This window comes from Lissotriton vulgaris, chromosome 7, assembly GCF_964263255.1.
Source record: "Lissotriton vulgaris chromosome 7, aLisVul1.2, whole genome shotgun sequence".
Classification (NCBI taxonomy): domain Eukaryota; kingdom Metazoa; phylum Chordata; class Amphibia; order Caudata; family Salamandridae; genus Lissotriton; species Lissotriton vulgaris.
Window position 1 is genome coordinate 276,848,000 of NC_141695.1, and position 26,324 is coordinate 276,874,323.

A 26,324-nucleotide genomic window follows, 5' to 3' on the forward strand; every position below is an offset into this window, starting at 1 on the left:
GAGTCATCCTCGACTCCTCCCTCTCCATGTCCAAGCAGGTCAGCGCCTTCTCCTCCTCCTGCTACAACACCCTCTGCATGCTTCGCAGGATCTACAAATGGATCCCGATCGAAACCAGAAGAACGGTGACCCAAGCCCTCATCAGCAGCCGGCTGGACTACGACAACGCACTCTACGTGGGAATCCCGACCAAACACCTACAGCGACTACAACGCATCCAGAACGCCTCGGCCCGTCTGATCCTCAACCTCCCCCGTGCAGCCAGATCACCCCCCACCTCAGAGACCTTCACTAGCTCCCCATCAACAAGAGGATCCCCTTCAAGCTCCTCACCCACGCTCACAAAGCACTCCACAACTCCGGACCAGTCTACATGAACAACAGACTCAACTTCTCCGCCAGCCTCGCTCTCGCCGACGTCCCACGAATCCAGCGTACCACCTCCGGAGGCAGATCCTTCTCCTTCCTCGCTGCCAAGACCTGGAACACCTTCTCCACCCACTTGCGGCAGAACCAGGACCAGTTCACCTTCAGGAAGCTCCTCAAGACCTGGCTCTTCGAGCAGTAGCAGCAGCCACCCCCCCCCCTTGAGACCCTCACAGGTAAGTAGTGCTCTTTACAAATTCTGTGATTGATTGATTGATTGATTGACCAGCGGTCCTGGGTGCAGCAGGCGCATAGGATCGCAGGCACCAGCACCCACAGTGTCAGACTTGTGGAGGGGTGATAGGCTCCACCCTGGCAGGGACGTTGGGTATTCTGGAAGAGGACCGCTCCCAGAGTTACGTGCTTTTTATTCACACCCCTACGCTGACCTGGCATATGCCGGGCCAGCCCACTCCGCATACCCTTACAGGGGGACGTAACAAATAACATTTCCTTGATTTCCCCCACTGGCTGGGATGACATGGTTGCGGCCACGGTCCACTACACTCCAAACACCAGCGATGTGTGTCGAAATGGATATGTCTGTGGTCTGCATACTGCAATCTGTCCAACACATCCACGCCACACTTGGCATTGTGTGCATTCTCTTTCATTGATCACATCACCTCCTTCGCACATGCCTGGTTGTGGTGTGTTCATTTGGTACTTACCAACGAGCAATGCATTTCTGTAGGTGCCATCCTGGAAGCGCTGGTTGATGATGGACTGTCAGAAGATGTAGGAATCATGCACACTGCCTGGGTAGTTGGTGACAATGTTGGTGAAGAGTCCCCGGTGGGATGCGTGTGCTTTCTCTTGCGGTAATTGTGTGCAGTGTCGGCAGGAGGCACAAGAAGGACATGTGTGCAGTTGATTGCCCCCAACACGTGCGGGAAGATGGCTATGGCGTAGAAGCCTTGCTTAGTCTCCAGCTGTTCCTGCACAGTGTGGGGGTAGTATAGGTACTGGGATACCAAGCTGATGATGGCATCCAGGACAGGTCTGAGGAACTTTGATGGGGCTGGCTGTGAGACTCCTCTGACTCTGGCTGTTGTTGGTTGGGAAGGTACCAGAGGCCAACAGATGCAGAAGAGCCAGCAGCTTTGTCTGCAGAGGGATGTTGGTTGTCCTCTGTGTTGATACCGTCAACCTGTGGGCTATTATGTTCAGGATGCGGAGGATGGTTGTACTTTTGAGCCTGTAGTGGGCAATGACATACTCTGGTGTTAAGTCTGTGAGTCTGGTGCGTTTTCCGATGGCCAGCGGTCTGTGACTATGCTGCCTTGGTGGTGGTCGCAGGGGGGTGCGGGAGGGTACAGTGGTGGCGGGGGAGGTCTGGGGGTGTGGCGGGCCTGGGGGTGGTGGTGGTGGGTGTTGTGGGCCTGTTGGGGTACCAAGCTGCATGATCAGTAGCTCCATGGCATCTGTTGCCCTTCAGGTTGGCTCTTGGCTGGGCTCCCTTTTCTGGTGCCAGCTGCCGTCTGACTTTACACCAGGTCAGAGCAGGGGTTAATTTCCTGCTGCTAACGCGCCTTATCGCCTGTTTTGTGATCTTATCGTCGATCTGGCTGATCGTTGAGAATGTTGCAGTGGTGTCGTCACAGCTTTTGCACAGGAATGCCTACTCTGCATCTTATTAGCGATAGTTGCGGGGGTCATTGTGGCAATGTTTTTTGAGGAGGCTATCACAAGTAAACTGGTGATATGGGCTGTTAGCACCAGTTTGAGAATGGGGCGATAAATTTATCGCCACTTTGGCTGCAATGAAGTGCCGTTAACACGGCAATATGTCCTTGAGAATAGGCCCCCCTGTATTCTACTAATTTCGTATTTTACGGGTGTGTCAGCACCTCATACAAATTACATACTGTAAGAGGAAGGTGAATCCATTTATATCTACCCAAATATGCCCCTTTGGCACTGCTGTACAGACAAATCAACACACCAAAGCAACAATCTGACAAGCACTTGACCTCGAAGGCGAGCCGTGGGAGTGTGTGCTGCTCTTATGCAATCCAGAGAGAAGAAAAGCAGCTTATAGCATGCGAGCTTAAATTTCATTAGAGGCTCGTAGTCACATTGTCACCAATAGAAAACATATGGCGTCAATCACTGTGATTAATCACGTACTCCACCTGGCCTTTGACGTGATGATGATGCAAACCATATGCAATATATGTGTTTCCTAAAATGTGATGTTCTGAAGAAATGTCTACACCCACATTTGCAAAGTCGATTCTCTAATAATATATCTTAATTATTGCCGATTAAAAATACCACGCGATGACTAGTCATGAACCTCGTTAACAACAGATCAACCAATTTTAAAGGATACTACATAATTTGACAGAGGAAAGCATGTTAGATATCAACATGTCACTTGTATTGAGGCTGCAGTGAGCGGGACTTGGTTGTCAACTTTGAACAAAGACAACAAAACCAGGAAGCTCCTTAGCACCAACCCTATGTCCCAGAAGATACGCTGCTTAGAAACGAGTAGGGTGTCACTTCCAGCATTATCCAATATTTCCCAATGTGGCATGCAGTCCTCGAACAATCTGGAATTTATTCCAAGAGAGTAAAAATAAAGCCTGCGATTACTCAATATGTCTACTGCTACTGAAAAGAGCCAAGTTCATACCTCTAATCTCACTCTTATTCATTTTAGGTAACAACTGATCTCGACAAGAAGAAAAAAAAGTACTACCATTGTTTTGCAAAGGGTGTGAGCATGACCATAAGGTGCAAACAACTGCTTCATTTGTAATGGTGCTTGCAGGGAGTGGGTACCAGCATTTATTCTTTGAGACTCAAACTTCATCATCACCATACTCTGACATGGGGCAAAGAAAGAAAAGAGAGAAATGGGTGAAAAGAGCAAGAATTGAAAGGCAGTAACAAAGGGTGGATGAAAATAACCTGCATAAGTGAGACAGACTGGAAGTGGAAAGAGGTGAAATTAACAGGCATGTGGTATTCTCAAGACTATACAGCCTTGGTATTTGGCAACCTCTATATTCGGCAGCGACACGGTAGGCTCCTATAAAAAAATATCAGCCACTGACCTTATTTCTTTGCACGTTAAGCACTGGGAATATAGTGCTGCTAGCTCGTAGTTTTTTATCGCATACATTTCAAAATAGTGTTAACGCATTTGCTAATTTTTGGTACCTTAATATCATGGCCTAAACATTATCTGACGAAAAATATTGCATCCTAATTATTGTTCACAATCATATCTCACTAGGGTTGATATTTAAATATCTACATCATATTTTGTAATTATATTTTGGTAATAGTTATGACAAGCAGTATCTTTGTTATCGATTTTCCACAGACATCCGCGTTTTCTATGGTGTCATTAGAGAGTCAAGGAAATAGCCAGATAATTAAAACACCCCCCACTTCGAAACAAAGCTCATTTGCCGCTAAGCAAACGAACCAAATCATCACGACCCTGCTCAGAAGAGCTCGCTTGTCTCTTCCATCAAAGCATCTATCCATTCATCCGTCTGCTATCATTTAAAAGGTTTTTAGCTAATATGCCGAATAAAGTATGTATGACTGACAACTGCTATTATCCACCATTTCACTCTTACAATATGTGATTCATCATTCAGTCTTTCACCATTTTGTCCATCCAGCCATCCATATCCAAACCTATCCATTCTTCTCCGAACCTACCATCCATTCACCTATCCATCTATCCATTCAGCCTGCCTTTCACTCATCCATCCTTCAATCTATCCTTTTAGTCATCCATCCATCCGTCCTTTCGCTCATTCATCCATACACCCTTTCACTTAGCCACCCATCCTTTCACTCATCCATTCACCCTTCCACCCATCCACTCATCTACTTATCCATTTACCATTTGACTCATCAATAACTATATTAACTCAGATAATATTGTTAATGAGATGGTCGCTCCTGTAGAGCTTGATAATAGTATTAATAGTATTAATGTTGAAGTGACTAAGGTTTCAGTCAAGTCAATAATGGGGGATGATGACCAATGTGATAATGTTGGGGGGACACCTCAGCAATCTGGGAGGGCTTCCAAATTTATGCGAGCCTGTAGAAAAACAGTCCCCAAGCGAGGTAGTCATATCTCAAGAAAGAAAAAAGACACCATACATTTGGAACATACCGAGGACTTAGGAACTCCGAGCCAAGATAAATATGTTTCCATTAAGCCTGACCAAATTGATTCACTAATGAGTACTATTCTCAGTAAACTTAGTATGGTGGTAGAGCCATTGCTAACTAAAATAGGAGATCTCCAGGAGGAAGTAGCTAGGTTAAGGGGTATGGTGGGCAAGCATGCTGACAACTTAGAAAAGTCTTTAGCCCACATCAAAAAGACAACTTGTCCAGCCACTGCTCCCACTAAAGATAAGGAGCAGCCACAAGCCTCAACTAGTGCCCCTCCCATTACCACCAGGAAACACTCTCCTAAAGAACCACTGAAACCACTACCCACATTGACTCAGGAGGCAGGTAGATCTTCAAAGCAATCTAACAATGGGGTAACAAGCACTTTGCCGGGTGTCAAATTATCAGCCCCCATGCAAGTATCGGCACCTGCGGTGCCAGTTCCATCTGATACAACAGGAGGATCTAATGGGGTGTCCACTAGGATATGTAGACGCCCAGTTGATCTTCCACCCGACTGTGTACCCTACGTTGTGGTATTAACTAACGTCCCCATCCTCACTCAGCCCCCAAATGATTATGAGACACCTGATTCCTTGAGGAATAAAACCATATCCTGGTTAAACCGTCATTGTGGCTATCCAGTCGGCTATTCTGACCAAATTATCTCCATCAGAAGAGTCAACTGGATAGGTAATACCAAAAAAGTCGGTGAGGGGGATTGTGTGATAATACATTTTAAGCACCCACAACATGTGGCGACTGTCTTGCTTAGAGCGGCCGCAATTACACAGTCGGAGACTGAAGTAGTTGCTAGACCATTGGGCTACTTTTATAATCATCTTGGTGGGCAACCTCCCGCAAACTGTAAGGAGAGGGTACCGAGTAATCCTACCTATCCATCTATGGTAAATAGACCAGTGATGCCTAACTTCTTCTTTGGTTCACAAAATGGTCTATTCACCCCACCGTTGCATATGGGGAATTCTATGTTAGGGGGGAATGTTCCCTTAATGCATACCCCCAACCCATTTGTACCTTTTGGTAGCACCCCTTTGTACGATAATGGAATGGTTTACCAGGTCCCAACCCAGAACAGGTTTCAGTCCCTGAGTTACCTAGATCAGAACGACTGACATGAGATTGACCCTCCTAGTGATGTAGGAAATAGTACCCTTAATGAAGAAGTTATTTTGTTAATAGATGAAACGGGTAATGATGTGTGCTTGAACTGTACGTTGACAGGGGGTGACATCCCAAATTTTATACTTAACATAGAGCCTTTTATTATAGAGAATAACATGTCCATATCTAGTGTTGAACAGCCTAATGTTAGCCAAGAGAGAGTGAAGGTAACTTGTTACATTGCTAGCTGGAACATTGCTGGAATTGTGGGCAAGGAGGATGCGTTAGGCTGGAAGGATTTTGTGCATCTATTCGATATCCTGTGCTTACAGGAAACCTGGTGCAAAAATTTCAAAGGCATTGATGGGTATGTGTCTTATGAGCTCCCAGCACTGCCCTCAACCCATGGTAGAGCTAAAGGTGGGTTGATGGTGCTAATTTCTGTCAAATTACCCATCTCAGTGAAAAAGTTTGTTAATGTGGGGGCGCATTTGCAAATTCTATGGCTTACACAAGAAATTGGCAGAAATATTCTTTTGATAAATTTCTATAATAATGTTTTTGATAACACTAGACATGTAGCAATTAATGAATTAGATACAGCAGTGAATAATTTCGTGAAGAATTTTAATGGTGTATTTGAATTTATTTTTGTGGGGGATTTTAATGTTCCTATGTGCCCATTATCCACCCAGAAGGTTTGCGGTGTGTATAACCGACTGGGGGAAGCTGAAGTCCATTTTCCCCATCACACCTACGGGGAAACCTTGAATAATTTTATGATACAATATGACATGGAAATTATGGACAATGCTAAAAACGACATGGGTGAAAATATACCAACTTTTAAAGGAAGGGGCGCGAATACCATTATTGATTTTATGTGCATGTCTTCAACCATTGCTCCGCTATGCCCAATGCCCAAGGTGATAGATATTATGTTGAGTGACCATAACTGTTTGACTACTGAATTAACTTTCTGGAAAAATGATCATGTCTGTGAACAGGGTATCATTGCCAATATCGAACCCCATAGACAGAATGGATATAGACTGAGGTGGAAAGGAGAAAAAGCGGACATAACATCAGATTCCATTATTTCTAGTTGTCTGATGGAGATCACGGCAATTTTAGAACAGGAAGACACCTCGTCCGACAGTATCGATCACTTTAACAGGATTAATTCAATCATCAATAAAAAGTTTACTAAAGAGGCTGGGTCTAAAGTTAGGTGTATAAGGGGTTGGTTTGACCATGCTTGCTCTACTGCCCGGAATGACCTTAAAGAGGCTCTTGCAGCAAAACCAAGGGACAAGGATTTGGTGGTCCAACTTAGACAGGGATATAACACGACCCTCAAACGTAGAAAAGCTGAATTACAGCAAGAAGCCTGGGATAATCTCACCCAAGCTGCGGACATGAATATTTGTACCCTGTTCTGGTCCACGGTGAACAGCCCATTCCTAAAAGATGACAAGGTCCCAGAACTCACATCTAATGTGAGCATGGACTCGTGGATCCAGCATTTTTCTAACATCTTTTACTCTAGTAATTTAACAGATTCCCATGGAGATAGATGGCCCACCCTAGCCTTAGATATTACCATTGGAGAAACCATGGCTAGTATAAGATCTAGTAAAGGAGGTAAGGCCCAGGGGCCGGATGGCGTTCCCATAGACGTGTATAAGACTGCGCCAGATATTTGGGGTCCACTGCTTACCAAAATCTTTAACACAGCTATCTGCTGTAAAATACCGTCTACTTGGGAAGAGTCAATAATCATCCCCATTTATAAGAAAGGAGACCGAGGGGATGCTAAAAATTATCGACCTATATCGTTATTGGACTCATCTGTTAAAATTATGAGTAGGGTCCTTCTTGTAAGACTAGAGGAGTGGGCAGAATCCAATGAGATCCTAAGTAACTGTCAGTTTGGCTTTAGGAAAGGCCGCGGTACTATTGAACAGTGCCTGAATTTAGAGCTACTAGTGGGAAAATACACCCAGGCGAAAAAAGGGTCGCTTTATCTATGTTTCGCTGACCTTAGTAGTGCCTTTGATTTGGTAGATCACGCAATATTATGGGCCAAATTATTGGAAATGGGTGCACCTGAAGGCATTATATATTTCTTAGCCCGACTGTATGAAAAGCTCCGCACCAGTGTCCGCTATGGACCCAATGGGGAATGTACTACAAAGTTTGGGATTGGAAGAGGTATTAGACAGGGGTGCGTTTTAGCACCCCTGCTTTTTACCCTCTTTATTAATGAGGTCGAATCTGCCCTGCAGGCAGTCGCTGCGGATGCCCCTAGAGTCAATAACTTTAATATACCTGTATTACTCTATGCGGACGACGCAGTGCTACTGTCTAGGACACCCTTGGGTCTCCAACGTCTGATGGATTGTTTTGTATCCTTCATTAAGAATAGGAAACTGGTGATCAATAAGTCTAAGACATATGTAATGGAATGCAGTTCGGGAAAAGCAAAAATCAGAGGTAAAACCCACTATGTTATTGATGGTGAACCAGTTAAAAAAGTTGAACATTTTTGCTATTTGGGAATTACCTTTTCTAATAATGGGAGCTGGGCCACTGAACATAAAGTAGTCAGAACTAAGATGATTAGGAGTTCTAATGGGGTCTTTTTGTTTGCCAAGAAGTTGGGGAATACACGTATTAAAGACATGTTAAATATCTACCAAGCTAAATGTCTCTCTGCGGCCCTCTATGGGGCAGGTGTCTGGGGTGTGTCATCTGCCAAGAGCCTTCAGGTAGAGGAGAACCTCTTCCTGAAAAAGCTCTTGTGTTTACCCAAGTCTACTTCAAATTCCTTGGTTCATAACGAAACAGGGATCCAAGCCCTAAATGATCTGATTATGTTAAGGCCCATACTATTGTGGCGCTCTATCTGGCTCAGTGATGGTACCTCATTGAACAGAGCAATTATTAAGGACTGCTTTTTATTGGACCAGCACTTGAAGATCCCCTGGATCAAATATATTATTGAATGTTTACAAAAATTATTTGGGATCAATGTGCTGATGGACCCTTATAGTCTCTCGGAAATCCCCAAATCTAATGTGAAAACAATCTTTTTAAATCACTGTAATGAAAGGCATCTTCTAGAGGATTTTAAGTTAACTACATGTGCACTGTACAATAGCATGAATGAATTTACTGGTTTCAGCCCATATCTGTCACAGGTAACAAGAACCACGCACCAGTTTGTACTAACCAGAATGAGGATGGGTATAGTACATTATCTGGTTGCGTGCCCAAACATTAAAATGCGCCCTATTGGCCCTTGTAAATGTGATAACAAAACTGAACAAAGCACTAAGCACTTTTTATTAATATGCGAACTGTATAGGGAGTTACGGAAATTCTACTTGAAGCCATTATTTAATAGATTTGGAGTGAGAAACACTTCGGATGCTATCAGACTGCTTTTTAATCTGAATCACCCGGACATTTGCTTTTTTACCGCTTCTTTTTTGCTTAAAGCTATTAGCGCCAGGAAAAGTATGTGTTTTTAAATATATGTACATTTTTAAATATTTATTCCATCCCCCTCTGGATATTTTGTATCATGTGGTATTTCTCGGAGATATGTATTGTTTAATGTATTGTTTGTAATTAATAATTGTATACTTTATATCATGTGTTTTCTTTAATGAATTATGTATGAATTGTCTATTATATGTGCTTTTATGGACATGTTTTTTAAATGCTCCGAATAAAGCTTTATGAAATGAAATGACTCATCAATCCACGTTTTCACTCATCTGTCCATACATTCATGCACCCTTTTGCTCATCCATCCATTCTTTCACAAATCCTTCTATCCACCTTTCATCCATCCACCCACCCTCCCTTTCACTCATCTATATATTCTTTCACTCATCCATCCATTCACCCTCCCTATCACTTATACATCCTTTCTCACATCCATCCATCATTTCAGTCATCTATCCATCCACCTTTTCACTCTGTCCATCCATCTGGTCAATCTACCCATCCAACACACATGTCCTTCCACCCTTTCACTTATTCCATCCATCCATCCATCTTTTCACTGAGCCATCCATCTTTTCACTCAGGCATCCATCCATCCACCTTTTTAGTCATCCATTCAGCCACCCTTTCATCCATCTGTCTATCGTCTTATCCATCCGTTTTTTTTACTCATGCCATCCACACATCCTTTCATTCAGACATCCATCCTTTCACTCACATCCATCTATCCATCGTTTCTCTCATCACCCATCCATCCTTTTACTCATCCATCCAATTGTTCACATATTCATCCACCCTTTCATCACCCTCCTTTTTACTCATCCATCTATTCTTTTATTCATCCATCCTTGTATTCATCCTTTCACTCATTCATCTATCCGCTTACTCATCCATCCTAACAATCAGCTATTTATCCACCCTTTCCCTCACACAACCAAGTTGAAGACAGAAGAGACCCAATAAGAATTTCCCCCCTGCTGTAGCTCCTAATGTTGGGGGTTCATGACGCCACATCATCCATCCTTTCGTTTCCCCATCCATTCACCCTTTCACTCCATCGATTCATCCACCTTTTCACTTAATCCATCCAGTCATCCATCCTTCCTGTCATCCAACTACCCTTTTACTCATTCATCCATCTGTCTACCCTCTCTTTCACTCATCTAACCATTCTTTCACTCATGTCTATTTGTTTTCCAAGTTACAGACAGAAGAGGCCCAACAATAATTCTGACGCCCCTGTAGAGACATATGAGACAATTTGACTCCGTATTACAAGGAAGTACAATATTCCTTTAACAGAAAGCATAGGTAAATGTCAAAGTGCATGATCGTCACGGAAACAGGCAGAGTCCTTAATAGGTAAATCGAACAGCAACTGCATATTCATAAAATTAGCATGAGTATATTTGTCATGAGAAAAGAATTGAGAAAAGCCCACTTTACCTAGATTCGGTAAGTAAGATTGGCCAACTTGGGCATCAGCCCTGGAGTTCGAACCAAGACAGTAGTGTTTGCAAATGAATGAAGAGATCTCTAAGTGGTGACAGATGCTGAACCCATAGTGGAATGGCCCTGGGTCTTTTGGATAAAGCTATTTACTAACAGGCAATAAGGGTAACAAGCAAAGTGCGCATTGGTGTCTGTTCTATAATGATACTTCTCAAAGATCTGGTCATGCTTTACTTTTTGTGGTCCCACCGCCACTGGGCCACCAACAATGGCTACAATCCACACAAAAGGAGCGTGTGATTCCTCAAAATAATGATGGCGTTCCAAGCAGTACGCTCATATATCATCTAATCTATGTGTATCCAATCAAGAAAATTCCACAGGAGTCTTGTTTAATTGAAATGCCAATCCCAATTTTACCAATCCCAATTTTATTATTCAATCCAATTTCTCAACACAAAAGGTACATTATCCAATCAAAGTCATTATCATTTCATTTTTTACTGTGGCGGGCGCTGCAGCTTTGCCAGGTGGGGCGGAGGAATTGGGCTGCTCTGCTGACAGAGTTGGGGAGGGGGGAGTGGTTTTCCCCTACCCTGTATGTTCCTGCGCAGGTAGCTCCACCCAGGATGCATTACAGCCAGAGTGGAGAACATGCTGAGGCTCCCTGGCCCCATCTCAACGCCGAACAATGGTACTCAGACCAATCAAAACGCTGAATTGCAGCATTGTGATTGGCTATGGGGAACCTCAGCCGGAGTGCTTCCTGTTCTGTGTTTTGGACCGAGGAGAGAAGAGACGAGGAGGACGCGGCGAGGAGATAAGTTTAATTTAATCTTTTATTTACCCTTCGACCCCTTCACCACGCCCCACCCCGACCACCACCGATCAGTCCTGGCCACCAACGAAAGCAGAGCTAGGCTAGGAAGCAATACAGAAGGCAAAAATAAGGGTTAGTCATTTCTCATAATAAATTATAAATAGGCAATTAGCATAATGCGCAATTAAATGCAGCAGTAAGTATGACATAACGTCCCATCTCAATGAAATTATTCGAGGTCACAAGCAAGAGACAAGACTAAGAAGGATCTGCTCCCTAAAGAGTCAGAAACCAAAATAAAATACACATCAAAAGTGGACTAAATGTTGCAGGGCTCAACCAATCACAGTACAGCAATATGCGACAAAATTGAACAAAAAAAATTATAATCAATGCTGACCTATTTTACTTAAATCTCAAGGGGCATCACAAATCTAGTAACACACAAACTAATGACTAGCTTATGAATGGGAGGTGCAGTCAGGAAAGATACATTTGAAAGGAAATATTCCTTCTGAGTTATTTGAGAACAGCATTTCAGCACATAACTTCACTAGTGCAGGTTTTGCGTTGTGATGGAAAAATGGATGCACAAAAAAAAGAAGACTAGTCAGCTCTAGTTTGGAGCTAATTTGGCCAAGCACTAATGATTTTGTAAAGTGCAATTTTTCGGGTTTATATGCAAACTTTTCATGATGTTAAGCATACATTATTTATTAACCAGAAATATCTTCTTCACAAGCCTCTTGGAGCGTCGCAAGTATCTTCGGATATCTTGCTTGATATAAATGCATGGTTTCGTTCCATCTTCTTCCAACAGGCTTTAGATGCATGCTGTTAGTGTGTTGGTCAGGATCGTTCAGGCCTATAGGGTAATCATAGGGTGACCAGACGACTCGTATTTCACCGGACAGTTCCGGTGTTCAGAGGACTGCCCCCGTGTCCCGACCCTTTTCTTAATTTTCCATACATGTCCTGATTTTTGGGACCTGAGTCATCCTGAAAAGGAAAATTAGAAGGTATACTCTCATTAATTAATGTATTTGCTTCTTAATGGCAGAGCAGGAGTAGTTCAGCTGCATGCATACATGCATGCATGCAGAGATAGGCAGAGTGAGGAGGAGGGCACAGGGGTTTAGGTTAGATAGCTAATGTTATAGAAGCGTGGGTTACACAGAGGTCACAGGAGTTCAGCGGGGCACTCAGCTGTCGGGGCTAGCGGTAGACCAATACCCCAAAATAATGCATTACATAACAAAGAAAACCTCTGCACACCACTCTTTCAATATTCTTTACAATCTAATGCCACACCAATGCTTTTCAACCCGATTGATTCTTGCGCACGGTCTGACTGACTGGTGTGTGTGTGCGCACGCACGCGCATTTGCAAGGCTAAGCGAAAGCCAGTCGTAGAAGTAATGCTAAAGGCTTTAATCATACTTTTATGTCAGGCATGTCCTGTTTTTTTCTCTCAAAATCTGGTCAATCTAGCCAAGCAGGCAGCGCCCGAAGGACTGATATGATGAGAAAGTGTGTGGTCCGTTTTTGGGAGAATCAATGGCCTATTTTATGGTCTGGTGGCCCGGTGTTCACTGTTTAGATCACTGATATTACTACAAACATTGGGGCAGATTTACAAGCCCCTTGTGCCTCATTTGAGTCACCGTTGCGTCACTTCTGTGACGCAGCGGCAACGTAAACCATGCGCCACGTTGCGCCCTATTTACAACGTGATGCATCTAGAGAGATGCGTCACGTTGTAAAGCCCTGTGCCACATGAAACCTGAGTCAAGTTTCATGTGGGCGTTCCGGTACAGGGGGGTGATGGGGGGACTGGGGGGAGGGAGGTTCCGTCGCAGGAATGCCTCGGAAAAGTGCCTGAGTGAAATCAACAAGATTTCACTCAGTCACTTTTTCGACGCTGCTGCGTCAAAACCTTGCGCCTGCTTGAAGCAGGCGTAAGGCTTGACGCATCATGTTGGACATAGGCAGGGTTGGAACAGTGCTGGAGTTGCGTCGCACCCGCAACGCAAGTCGACCACTGCGCAAACCTTACGCCGGCAGATGGGACACGCATCTGTTTATACTTGCGCCATGATGCAAGGGTAAACTTGCGTGACACATCTTTCCTGGCGCATCCCTGCTGATTTGCAGGGATGCGCCAGGAAATGTAAATCTGCCTCATTGCTTGTAGCAAACACAAATGCATGCATACGTAGCAAAATACTTATACAACGTGTTTTCACAAGTTCAAAACCCCCCATTTGCAAATGAGGGCCACATGTTTAGCTTTCTGTTGCGCAAATGGGGGTGCCCGAGCCTTTTTTATGTTCCAGCTCGACCCTGTCGGTTTTGAGGTGACACCTGCCAAAAGAGGCGGGGCTTCAAAGAATCTGAGTCGCCTAAGGCCACACTGAAAAGGTCAAAATAACAGCCACTCCTCAATGCGACAGGTGCACACTCTGGGCTATCCCCTACCGCTGAAAATGCGACATCCTTCAAACTGCGACAGGCTAGAAGGATAAATATTGTACAACTTGTATAATTTAAGGCTTCGTAGTGTAACCGCCACAGCTTCGGGTGTCGGAACTGCTCTGAAAGGCTGAAAACGGCTTTAATGACAGGTTCCCTAACTATTAAAGACATATTTACTTTTAAAAAGGCACAACTATCTACAAATGTAAAAATAGTTTAAGAGATGAGGCATCTCTGACCAACACAGAAACAGCATTCTTATGAAATGATGTAATGAACATGCATTGACTTTACGACTCTAATCCCTCACGTTTGGCACGCAACTACTTTGTCTGGGCACCAGCCAGCCCTCTAAAGACAAACTGTTCAGAAGTGGAGACACTTTAACCTTTGCTGTAACGCGAATAGGTTGATAGAATCTAGAAACAGATACACAAACAGTATCAGCCAGTAATGTGTTGCTGGTGCTTCTTTAATCCTGTTATTCCTTGAAACTGGTAGAGCTGCCGATTCTGCAATGGCTGTACAAAAGGGGATGATGGACGGAGCGTTTGAGCAAAAAAAAACACTCACCCCCAGTCAACTGATCTGGGTTTAATCCATCACCATTATTTAGCTTACTCAGCCACCCCAGTTCAGACATGGCCATATGAATGGTGATTTACCGATTCGGTAAAATTACCGATTCAGTAAAATTACCGAATCTATATGTTTTTCAAAGCCCTACATACCAATGTCCAAATACCGGTCGGAAACGGCCGAAAATCGGTATTTTCGGCCGTTACCGGTCTATTTTCGGCCGTTTTCGACCGGTATTTGGACACCTACATCTGGCCCTATACTCTTTAGACTATGCTGTAGCAACTTCACGATTAAACTCAAAGACTGTCCTGTCTCTCTAAATACTCACTAAAGTTGTGCTACTCACCGATTCCGGATATACTACTCAATCCACCAGTGTGATGCTCAACACTCCTTGTTGCATCAATGAGTGCAGCTTATCCACAGGTTACAGTTACACTGCCCCGAGATACAAAGACTGATCACTGAAGCATCTATTGGTCTCAAAAGTTTACCAATCTCTCATCAAGAAACCATTCATGGTATTTTTATTTTATTTTACTTAAAGAGATTTATATAGCGCTGGCTAGACTCGAAGGTATCAGAGCGCTTTACATTAGGTTCCACAATGTTACAGAAAATGTTAGATACCCATTATGTAAAAAAATTGCAATATGGGGCGTGGCCAAGAGTGGATCGAAGATGGCCGCTTAGTGTATTAGCTCCACCGGTCGTCCCTGCCCGCGTCTTTCCTGAAGGCACATCGGTGTCACCCGACGACAGCCCGTGATGTCGCAGTAGTGGCGTATCTCAACCCGCTTATTCCAGCTCGCCGAGCAGGTCAGACTGGGGAAATATCGTCCCCGGAGAGTTGAGGCCTGCTGAAGGACCAGAAGCCGGGACCCACAGTGGCAGTAGGAGCCGGAAGAGAGCTCCGGCCAGCCCGACTACATCACGCGGCGGCGCAGTGCCCTTAAGGTGCCACCGCGATATTCTGTGGCTGAGCAGTGGGGAGCCATTCAAGACCCATGGCAGCGGTGGTGACTACCACCCGAGTCATAAATGCAGTCAGGCAAGAGGGCACAAATTAGAAGAGACGATACGGAGTGCTCCCGCCAGGAGTTGGATAATGGCGGCGGCGCACTCCTGTCTGAGAAAGCTTTCCTGCTGCCGGCCCCATCGCTAGATTACCACATGCCCGGATCGGGGCTGATGTCTGCTGCATACCCGGGTCAGTAGCAGCCTTGTGGAGCCCGTTTTTGCACGTCAGGGCACTGGTGTGCCCCCCCTCTCCCCAAGGAGACATCAGGGGAGAGCTCCGATTGACTTGACTGCACCGTGCGGCGGCGCAGCATTATCAAGGTGCCGCTGTGATCTCCTGGAACAGAACTGCAGGGAGGCATCTGTGACCCACTGCAGCAGCAGTTATTGAACACCCAGTCCATTAACCCAGTGAGGCGGGAGGGCGCAAATTGGCAAAAAAGACACAGAGCGCGCCCGCCGTGGGTCAGTTAATGGTGGCGGTGCGCTCCTGACATCGAAAATTTTCATGCTACTTGCCGCATCAGAGCAGATATTTGCTATACATCCAGAGCAGCAGCGACCATGTGGGCCCCAATTTTGACACAGCAAGGTGCTGAATTGACCCCCCGGGGCTCAGGAGTGGCTAGGAGAGAGCTGGTGGCCCTCCGCAATTTCGCCTGAGTTCAGGGAAGCTTATTGCCGAGGGGGCTGCAGCAAACTTCCCAGGAGGTCAGTGGAGGGCGCGGTGCTGGATAAATAGACAGATACCAACTTTTGGGTCCATGTCTAGCTTACAGGTTGGTCCCAGAGATCGCTGCAGCTGCCCAGAACCAAACTAAGGGATCCATCTCCCTGGTGAGAGAAGGAATTGATCTTGGACTTCCAGAGGCCCGTGCCTTGGATATTGGTGCCCTGACTGGCTGGCCCTGCTGTTGAGTGCTGTGGGGGTGGTGCTTCTACCTACCCCGAATACCCCAGTCCAGTTGAGAGCATACATTGGATGCCATAATGGATCGCGTCAAGGGTTCCGGGTCCCGAGGGGCGAAACCGGTACAGACTAAAACTGGACAGGTACATGGTTACCAAGGACACTCAGCGGAACCGGCTGACCGGAGAGGCTACTCGGGGAAGCACAGGGGAAGAGGAACAGGATCTATAGCTCAAGGATATTATGGAGGCTATCATTGGAGTCAAAACCTCACTGGAACATAAAATGGACACAATGGCGATTGACATCAATCTTATTCGGGCCGACCTAGGGAAGCTCAAAAAAAAGTCAAGCAGATAGAAAAACGACCTTCTGTCTCGTTGGCGACGTCACACAACTGCAAAGGGAGGTCCGCGGGGTCCAGGACTCGCGCAAATTTGTAGATCTCAAGCTGGACGATTATGAAGGCCGGCTGTGGTGAAACAATGTCCGCATCCTAGGAGTTCCGGAGAAATTGGAAGGGCAATCCCCGGACCTGTTCGTTGAAGACCTTATTCTTAAGCACTTGCAGCCCAAAGGCCTTAGTAATTTTTTTGTTATTGAACGTTCTCACAGGATCCCAGGCAGCCGTCCCAAACCGTGCACTCTCTCGCGGCCCATGCTGGCTCGGGTCTTGAAGTATCGCGACAGAGATGTTATTCTCCAGAACTCCAAAGCAGGGGCCCCCCTTTACTATGAAAATGCTGACATCTCCTTCTTTCCGGACTTCACACAGAGAGTACAGAACCAAAGGAGGTCCTTCCTTTCTGTGAAACGTGACCTGAGAGCGTTCCGGTCATAAGTGCGCTATACAAGAGCTTTTGACATTTGACATTTGACAGAGAGAGGGGCTTTAAATACTCAATGCTGTTCCTGGCACGCCTTCGGGTTGAGGCGGAGGGAAGAGCGTGGTTCTTGGGCCAGCCTAAAGCAGTGGCTGAGTGGATCAAATATCGCGACGCAAGGAGCCCGACTGACCGCGGAGCCGGGGAACATGCAGACACCCGACCTGCTTGAAATATAAACTTTGAGGATGGCGGCCTTGAACTGAGTAACAGAAATTTGATGTGCGGTGGGCAGGGATGGGTGGGATATCCGAGTCTCATCACGGACGCTGGTGATTTTATATGGGCTTAAGTCACTTGATTACTAGGGGTGCTACACTTGACATGGATAGGGGCGGGACACGAAGCACACCATTTCCCCTTCCTTCCTTCTTTTGACATTTTTCTAGGGCGACAGCCACTCTGCAAGTTTCCGATGGGCAGTTCTAAGCCCAGAGTGCAGGGCAGCATGGTGGGGTGTTGTTGGGTTGGGGTATTTTGTTTATATTTTAGTTGCTACACTTGTTCCATCGGTGCAATGTATGGGTACATCCATGAAGAGTTAATGGAGGAATACATGCCGGGGATTTTTGCATGACAGGTGTGATGGGGGAATAAAAACGTTAACATTTTGAGCTGGAACGTTAACGGGTTAGGGGCCAAAATTAAAAAAGTGTGATTCTATGTCAGGACCGGAGGCTTCGGATTATGCTTTATCTTCCTTAGCTTTATTCCTTAATCAAAAAACACAGCAGCTCAGGAAAAACGTTAAACACAATGCTCAAAGTAACAAGGAGCATTCAATTATAAGATTTTTAAGTCCAAAGAACTACAAGTCCCATGAGGTTAGCCTTGGCACTCCAAATGTAGTCCCTCCACTATGTCCGCTACTAGGTAGACAGCCAGTCCTTCCTTGAACTTCCTCCTCTTTCTTCGCTGCTACCGCAGCCAGTTAATTGCTCTTTGTGTTTTCCGTGTACGATGTACTGTTAAAGGATTAGAGATGATGATGGTCTAGAGGTTGTTGGGGGCTCGCTGTCTTGTTGTTTCCTTTGTAGAGCCCCGACCGCGGGAGCGTTTTCCGCTCCTTTCGCGGTTTTTCCCCGAGTGTTGTGCGGTGCGGGAGACGCCCGCCAGAGGGCGCTCACACGTCTCGCTGGCTCCTCGGCGCTCGCCTCACCCTGTGAGAAGTGCGGAGGAGTCAGCCAGCGTCGGAGCCTTGCCCTCTCACCCCTTCACGCCCGGTTTTACCGGGTCTGTATTCTGCCCATATAATACGTTTGACGCCCTTTGGAGGGTCTGTAGAGCGGCTATTGACCGCGAGGAACGCCGTAAGGCGAGTTTTGCACTGCGCGATTTGAGTGTGGTAAACGCGCTGTGGGGGTGGGTTGGACCCCGTCCTGTGGAGGGTCTGCGCGTTTTGGGGTCCCAGTGCAGCCCCGATTGCCAGATAGCTTGGCCCAAAACTTGATTGCAGCCCTTGGGACTGCCCATATTTTGCCCTAAGACACCCAGTGGGGTAAGACACTAGTGTGAGCCACCCTAGCTAGTTTACTAAAGGCTATAATGGAGGGGGATGGCTATTTTGAGGAGTCTCACTCCTATCTCCAGGACGACGAGTTTTACCAGGCGGTTGACAATTCAATCTACCGCTGTGTGAATGAGGTGGTGGGGCCCATGGAGGAAAGCCTCTCAGCGCGTATTGTGGAGGAGTGTAAGAAATTGGCGTCAGCCCACTTGCAAGGGCCTACTGGCCTCCCGGGACCCTCGACTGAGGGTCCGCCGGCCCCCAAAAAGCCCTGCAAGGAGGGAGCTCCGTCGGGGGCACAGGGGGTGGACAGAGACGCATTCGAGCGTCTCAGGGACGCTTTTTTGGCTAAGGCGTCTTCTGCCCCTCCTGCGCCACTTTCGGGCCCTGACCCTTCAGTGGACCCGGGGACCGCTCCTCCGTCTCCGGGGTTGGACTCCCCCGACACGGACGACGACGAGGAGCTCAACCGTGGACTTACCCCGGGACGTTTCGGGTACGTTGGACCCGGATGAGATTGTGCATCCGCGGTCCACGGCCTGGACACCGGGTGAGACCGTGGCGAAGTTCGTGGCGGGTCGCCTGCGCAAACCCTTAGAAAAGGATGCTAGGGGATGCCTGCGGGGTGAATGTCCGAGGCCCACTCTGGAGGGTAAGGTGGCCATGACACCTGAGTTAGATGCGAAAATGCCCACCTTCTTAGCAAAATTTATGAAAGACCCGCGCAAAGGCATTGACCGCTCCTGGCGGTCATGCCAAGATAAGCTGCTTGACGCGGTCGGGCCCGCCACAAAGATTCTTGATATGGCAGAGGTGGCCAAGGCCAATGGTACCGTCATTTCCCCTGATGTTTTGTCTAACTGGGCCCAGAGTGAAAATTTTCCTTGGAAATGCTAATTGCGCCCTTTCCACGGAGCGTAGGAGGTCCCTGCTAATCAAACTGGACCCCAAATTGGGGGACTTGGCTTCTTCAGAAGCGGGTGCGGTGGCCCAGGGAGGCCTCTTTGGGGAACCCTTCATCAGGGAGTTAGGTAAATTTGTGTCCACGTTTACCTCGTTGGACAAGGCACAGTCCAGCATTAAGTGCGTCTTTCAACAGCGTTTTTCTGGCGGGGCCGGTCGTGGCAGGGCCGCGCGACCGGCCGTGGGCAGAATGCCAACAACAGAGGTCAAGGCTCCGGCAAAGGGCAATGCCTCTGCCAACTTCACCAACTTCTATCCCACAAGGGGACAGCGCTTCAGCGGCAGAGGTTACCGCGGGACTCCAAGACCCAACAATTCCAACAGTGAGTGTCCTATCTTTAGATCATGTCCCCATGGGGGGAGACTGGCAAACTTTCACGAGGAGTGGGCGTCGCTTACTGCCGACGCTTGGGTGTTGATAACCGTCCGTGGTTTTCACATAGAGTTCTACGATCAACCATTTCAGGACTGTTTGCCGCGGCCGATTGTGTTTTCAGAACTAGACGCGCTCTTGATCGACGGGGGGTCAAAGACTTGCTGCGCAAGGGGGCCATTCGTCGATCAACGCGCCATCCTGCTGGTTTCATCAGCAATGTGTTGCTGGTGGACAAAACGGATGGGGCAAGCGCCAGGTGATCAACCTCAGGGAATTCAACGGGTGGTTGGTCTACCGGCATTTCAAGATGGAGGGGATCCACCTCCTTTGAGACGTGCTTCTCCCACGAGACTGGATGGTGAGGTTGGACCTCAAGGATGCCTATTTGGTGATTCCCATCCATCCTCCGCACCGTTGTTTCCTTCAGTTTTGCTGGAGGGACGCTGTGTTCGAGTTCACCGCCCTTCCATTCGGGCTTTCCTCGGCCCGTGGTGCTTCACGAAGGTGTTGCACCCAGTGGTGGAGTGCCTGCGAGGTCAGGGTATTCGGATGTTAGTTTATTTACACAACATCCTTCTGATGGGCCAGTGTCCGGTGGTCTTGGCGGGGCAGCTTCGGCAAGCCGTTTCGCTTCTCCAGCAGTTGGGGTTCGTTGTCAACGGCTCCAAGTTGGCTCTGGTCCCCACTCAGAAACTTACTTTCCTGGGTTTCGTCATAGACTCAGTCGAGGCTGCGCTCAGCCTCCCCTCCAGGAAGATCGCCAAGATCAGACATTTGTTGCGGCAGACGATCGCGAAGGATCGGACGTCGTTGCGGCAAGTAGCCAGGGTGGTGGGGCTCCTGTCGTCCTCCATCCAGGCGATCTTCCCGGGACCGTTGCACTACAGAGCGCTTCAACGCCTCAAGGCTCAACATCTGCGACGGGGCATGACCTACGACCAGATGGTGCCCCTTACAGAGGAAGTGAAGGAGGAAATGTATTGGTGGCTTACGCACATGGAGGCGTGGAATGGGCGTGCGATCTTCGGATCGGTCCCAGATTTGGTCATCGAGTTCGACGCCAGCAGGACGGGCTGGGGAGCCCGCTGCGGGGACTTCTCCACAGGCGGCGTCTTGTCCTCCGACGAGCAACAGTTACATATCAACTGTTTGGAGCTCCTAGCGGGGTCCTTTGCGGTGCGTTGCTGGACCAAGGATTTGGCGACAGCCTGCGTCCTACTGAAGATGGACAACGTCTCGGCGGTCCGATACGTGAACTACCTGGGAGGTCCACGCTCTCGAGCGTTGGCGAATTTGGCAAAGACCTTCTGGGACTATTGTCCCTCCCGTCACATTTCGGTGACAGCGGAATACTTGCCGGGCCACGTCAATCAAGTGGCGGACTGGCATTCCAGGCATCTGCGGGACTCCAGCCTATGGATGTTGGATCCCCGAGTGTTTCAATGGCTCACCGACCTGTGGGGCCCGTTTTCAGTGGATCTGTTTGCGTCCCGCCTGGATCACCAGCTCCCGAGGTTTTACAGTTGGAGGCCCGATCCTCTGGCGAAGGCCACGGACGCCTTCCTGCAGGATTGGAGTCGGGAGCGGCCTTTTGCTTTTCCCCCATTCTCGATGGTGGTCCGGACGGCTGCCCAGGTGCACCGTCAGGGGGCGGACTTGGTGTTGATCACTCCACTCTGGAGATCTCAAGTCTGGTTTCCAGTTCTTCTGGAACTTTCTTGGGATTTTCCAATCCTACTCCCCCAGTTTCCTCACCTCCTGTGAATCCGAGCCAGGATCCGCATCCTCTCATCACTCGGGGCTCACTCCGCCTCATGGCGTGGCGGCTTTCCGGAGCCGTTGGTCGCTCCCGGGCCTTTCAGGATCAAGTTCAAGTTCAAGTTCGGGCATTTGTATAGCGCACTACTCACCCAGAGGGTCTCAAGGCGCTAGAGGAAGGGGTTCATTATTTGCCGAATAGCCAGGTTTTCAGTTCTTTTCTGAAGGAGAAGCGGTTCTGAGTAAGGCGGAGGTGGGTGGGGAGTGAGTTCCAGGTCTTGGCAGCCAGGAAGGAGAAGGATCTGCCACCCATGGTGGATTTCCGGATGCGTGGGACTGCGGCGAGGGCTTGATTGGACGATCTTAGTTGGCGGATGGGTTTGTAGAAGGACAGTCGAGTGTTGAGGCATTCGGGTCCTAGATTGTAGAGGGCCTTGTGTGCGTGGGTGAAAAGGCGGAATGTAATTCTTTTGTTGACAGGAAGCCAGTGGAGGTCTTTTAGATGTCCGGTGACGTGAACTTGGCGCGGGATGTCTAATATGAGTCACGCTGACGCGTTTTGGATGCGCTGGAGTTTTTTCTGTAATTTTGTTGTGATTCCGGCGTAAAGTGGGTTACCATAATCCAGTCGACTCATGACCAGTGCGTGGGTGACAGTCTTTCTTGTCTCGAGGGGGATCCAGCAGAAGATCTTTTTGAGAATGCGAAGTACGTTGAAGCAGGAGGACGAGACGGCGTTGACTTGTCTGGACATCGAGAGAGAGGAGTCTAGGATGAAGCCAAGGTTACATGCATGGTCTGTGGGTGTGGGTGCTGTGCCCAGAGCGGAAGGCCACCAAGAGTCGTCCCAAGCTGAGGGGGAAGATCCTAGGATGAGCACCTCCGTTTTGTCTGAGTTGAGTTTTAGGCGGCTCTGTTTCATCCATTCGGCTACTTCTTTCATGCCTTCGTGAAGATTGGTTTTGCGGTGTTGGGGTCTTTGGTGAGGGAAAGGATTAGCTGGGTGTCGTCGGCGTAAGAGATGATGTTGAGGTTGTGTTGACGCGCGATGGAGGCGAGAGGACTCATGTAGACGTTGAAGAGGGTGGGACTGAGTGAGGATTCTTGAGGTACGCCGCAGATGACTTCGGTGGCCTCTGAGTAGAATGGGGGAAGTCGGACTCTTTGACTTCTCCCAGCGAGGAATGAGATGATCCAGTCCAAGGCTTTTCCTTGTATGCCGATGTTGCTGAGGCGATGTATAAGGGTGCTGTGGCAGACTGTGTCGAAAGCGGCGGAAAGGTCGAGTAGGATGAGGGCCACTGTTTCTCCGTTGTCCAGGAGTGCTCGGATGTCGTCGGTCGCTGCAATGAGGGCGGTTTCGGTGCTGTGTTTGGCTCGAAACCCGGATTGAGATGGATCAAGGGAGTTGTTGGATTCAAGGAAGGCGGCGAGCTGGCTGTTGACGGCTTTCTCGATGACTTTGGCCGGGAAAGGGAGGAGGGATATGGGTCGGTAGTTTTTCAGTTCTGAGGGGCCTGCTGTGGGTTTCTTCAGAAGGGCGCTGAGTTCGGCGTGTTTCCAGCTTTCTGGAAAGGTGGCAGAGTTGAAAGAGCAGTTGATGACATCGCGGAGTTGGGGTGCGATGATGGAGTCAGCTTTGTTGAAGATGTGGTGGGGACAGGGGTCAGAAGGTGAGCCAGAGTGGATTGAATTCATGAGGCGAATGGTGTCTTCAGTGGTGATTGGGTTCCAGGCGCTGAGGTTGTTAGTTGGAGGAATAGGATCTGAAGGGGGTGGGGCGGGTTGATCGCTGGGAGAATTCTCTAAGCTGTTGTGGATGTCGGCAATTTTGTTGTAGAAGAAGGAGGATAGCGCATTGCAGAGGTCTTGGGAGGGAGTGATGTCGTTGGATGCTGCAGTGGGGTTGGTGAATTCTTTGACGATATTGAAGAGTTCCTTGCTGTTATGAGTGTTGTTGTCGAGACGATTCTTGAATGCTGATTTCTTGGCGGATCGAATCAGTTGGTGGTGTTTGCGGGTGGCTGTCTTGAGGGAGGCCATGCTGTCTGAGGTTGGGTTTTTTCTCCAATTCTTCTCCATGGTGCGGCATAGCTTCTTGGATTTTTTAAGTTCATCATTGAACCAGGGAGCCCTTTTGCTGGCTGATTTCATCTGGTGCTTTTTCAGGGGTGCTAATTCGTCCGCACTGTGGGTAATCCATTGCCTGAGATTGGTGGCTGCTTGGTCTGGGTCCATTGAGAGGGTGGGAGGGTTTTGGTTGAGTGATGTGAGGAGTTGGTCGGTGGTGATTTTGTTCCAGTTCCTCCGAGGAATAGGTTGTGGACGGTTGTGGGTCAGGGTGGTTTTGTAGCTGAAGTGAACACAGCTGTGATCCGTCCAGTGGAGGGCTGTAGTGCGATCGAAGGAGATGTGCTTGCTGGAGGTGAAGATAGGGTCGAGCGTGTGTCCGGCTGTGTGAGTGGGGGTGTCAACAAGTTGTTTGAGTCCGAGATTGGCCAGGTTGTCCAGAAGGGTGGTGGTGTTGCTGTCGTGTATGTTTTCAAGGTGGCAGTTGAGGTCTCCTAGAAGAATGTAGTTCTCGGAGGCGAGGGCGTGTGGGCTGTTGAAGTCCGTAATGTCATCGCTGAATTGAGTGCGGGTGCCTGGAGGCCAGTAAATGAGGGTGCCTCTAAGTGTGGTCCTGGGGTCGGTGTGGATCTGAATGTGGAGATGTTCGGCGGTTGCAAGATTGTCATCGGAGCTGGTTGTGATTTTGATGGTGTTTTTGTGGACGATGGAGATGCCTCCTCCTGTTTGATTGGTGCGGTCTTTTCGAATAATCTTGTAAACGTCCGGTATGGCTATGGCGATATCAGGAGCAGATGATGTGTTCATCCATGTTTCAGTAAGGAAGGCGATGTCAGGTGACGCAGTGTCGATTAGGTCCCAGAGTTCTGTTGCATGTCTGTGGACCGAGCGGGTGTTCAGCAGGATGCACTTCAGGCGGTTAGGTTCGGAGCTGTGTGTGGAGGACGTGGATTTGGTGAGGGTTCTGAAGCAGTTGAACTTGCAGGAAAGGCAGGCGAATGGGCCGTGGGTACGTCCTGGAGTAGCTTCGCAGCATAGTGGTGTACATCCGGGGTTGAGGGCGAGGAGAGTAGCGGCATCATATGTGACTTTAGAGGGTTGGGAGCGGCGGGGACCAGGGGGTCTGGTGCTGGGCGCGGTCCAGGTGCGGACAGGCGTAGACGGGCTTACCTTTGGCGCACCTTTGGCGCGGCCGTAGCGCGTGGACGCTGCGCGTGCAGCCATCTGACCTAAATGGAGAGGGGGGGGGGCGGAGCGTGGGAGGGGCAGCTGGGAGGCGGGAGCGAGGTGGAGGGAGGGCTCGGGTCAACAAACAAGATGGCAGCAACAACAACAAACGCTGCAGGCAGGGCGAGATTGGGGCACAGGAAGTGGAAGCAATTGGGCCCTATGAGAGCGAGATCAAGTTAAAAATACAGTCGCAGTCAAAGCGGAATTGAAGCGCGGACTCCAAGCGCTATGCTGATAGTGAATGCAATGTAAGGTAATGCACAGCCAGTTAAATACAGTCAAAGCGCTATTAAAAGGTATACTCGGTAATGCACAGTTAAATACAGTCAAAGCGCTATTAAAAGTTATACTCAGTAATGCACAGTTAAATACAGTCAAAGCGCTATTAAAAGTTATACTCAGTAATGCACAGTTAAATACAGTCAAAGCGCTATTAAAAGTTATACTCGGTAATGCACAGTTAAATACAGTCAAAGCCCTATTAAAAGTTATACTCAGTAATGCACAGTTAAATACAGTCAAAGCGCTATTAAAAGTTATACTCAGTAATGCACAGCCAGATATAATGCCTAGAGGCGCGCTCTAGCGGATCGACTTGCAAATCAGAGATAATTGCTGCGATACCGGGAGTATCAGGTGAGGAGGATGCGAGGGGAGCGACCTCTCGAGTGTAAGGCAAGATGGTCAAGATCGGCTGAGGGCCTCCTGTCAAAAGCCTGGGCTGATAGCACGACGAAGCAATACAAATCCTCTTGGCTTAGGTGGATGCGCTGGTGTCTTCGAAGGGACTTGGATACTCCTGGTCGCAGGCCTTGTTCCAATTTTGAATTTCTTAGCTGAACTGGCATCTAAGGGCTTGGCATATAGAACGATCAATGCTATGCGTTCTGCGATTTCTGCGGGACACCAGCCTGTAGAGAATTCCCCGGTGGGGGAACATCCTTTTGTTTGTCGGCTCCTGCGAGGTATCCGTCTCTCGTTACCTCCGGAACCCAGGTATTCAGTTCTTTGGGATGTCAACGTGGTTTTGAACTTGTTTCTATCCTGGCCGGCTA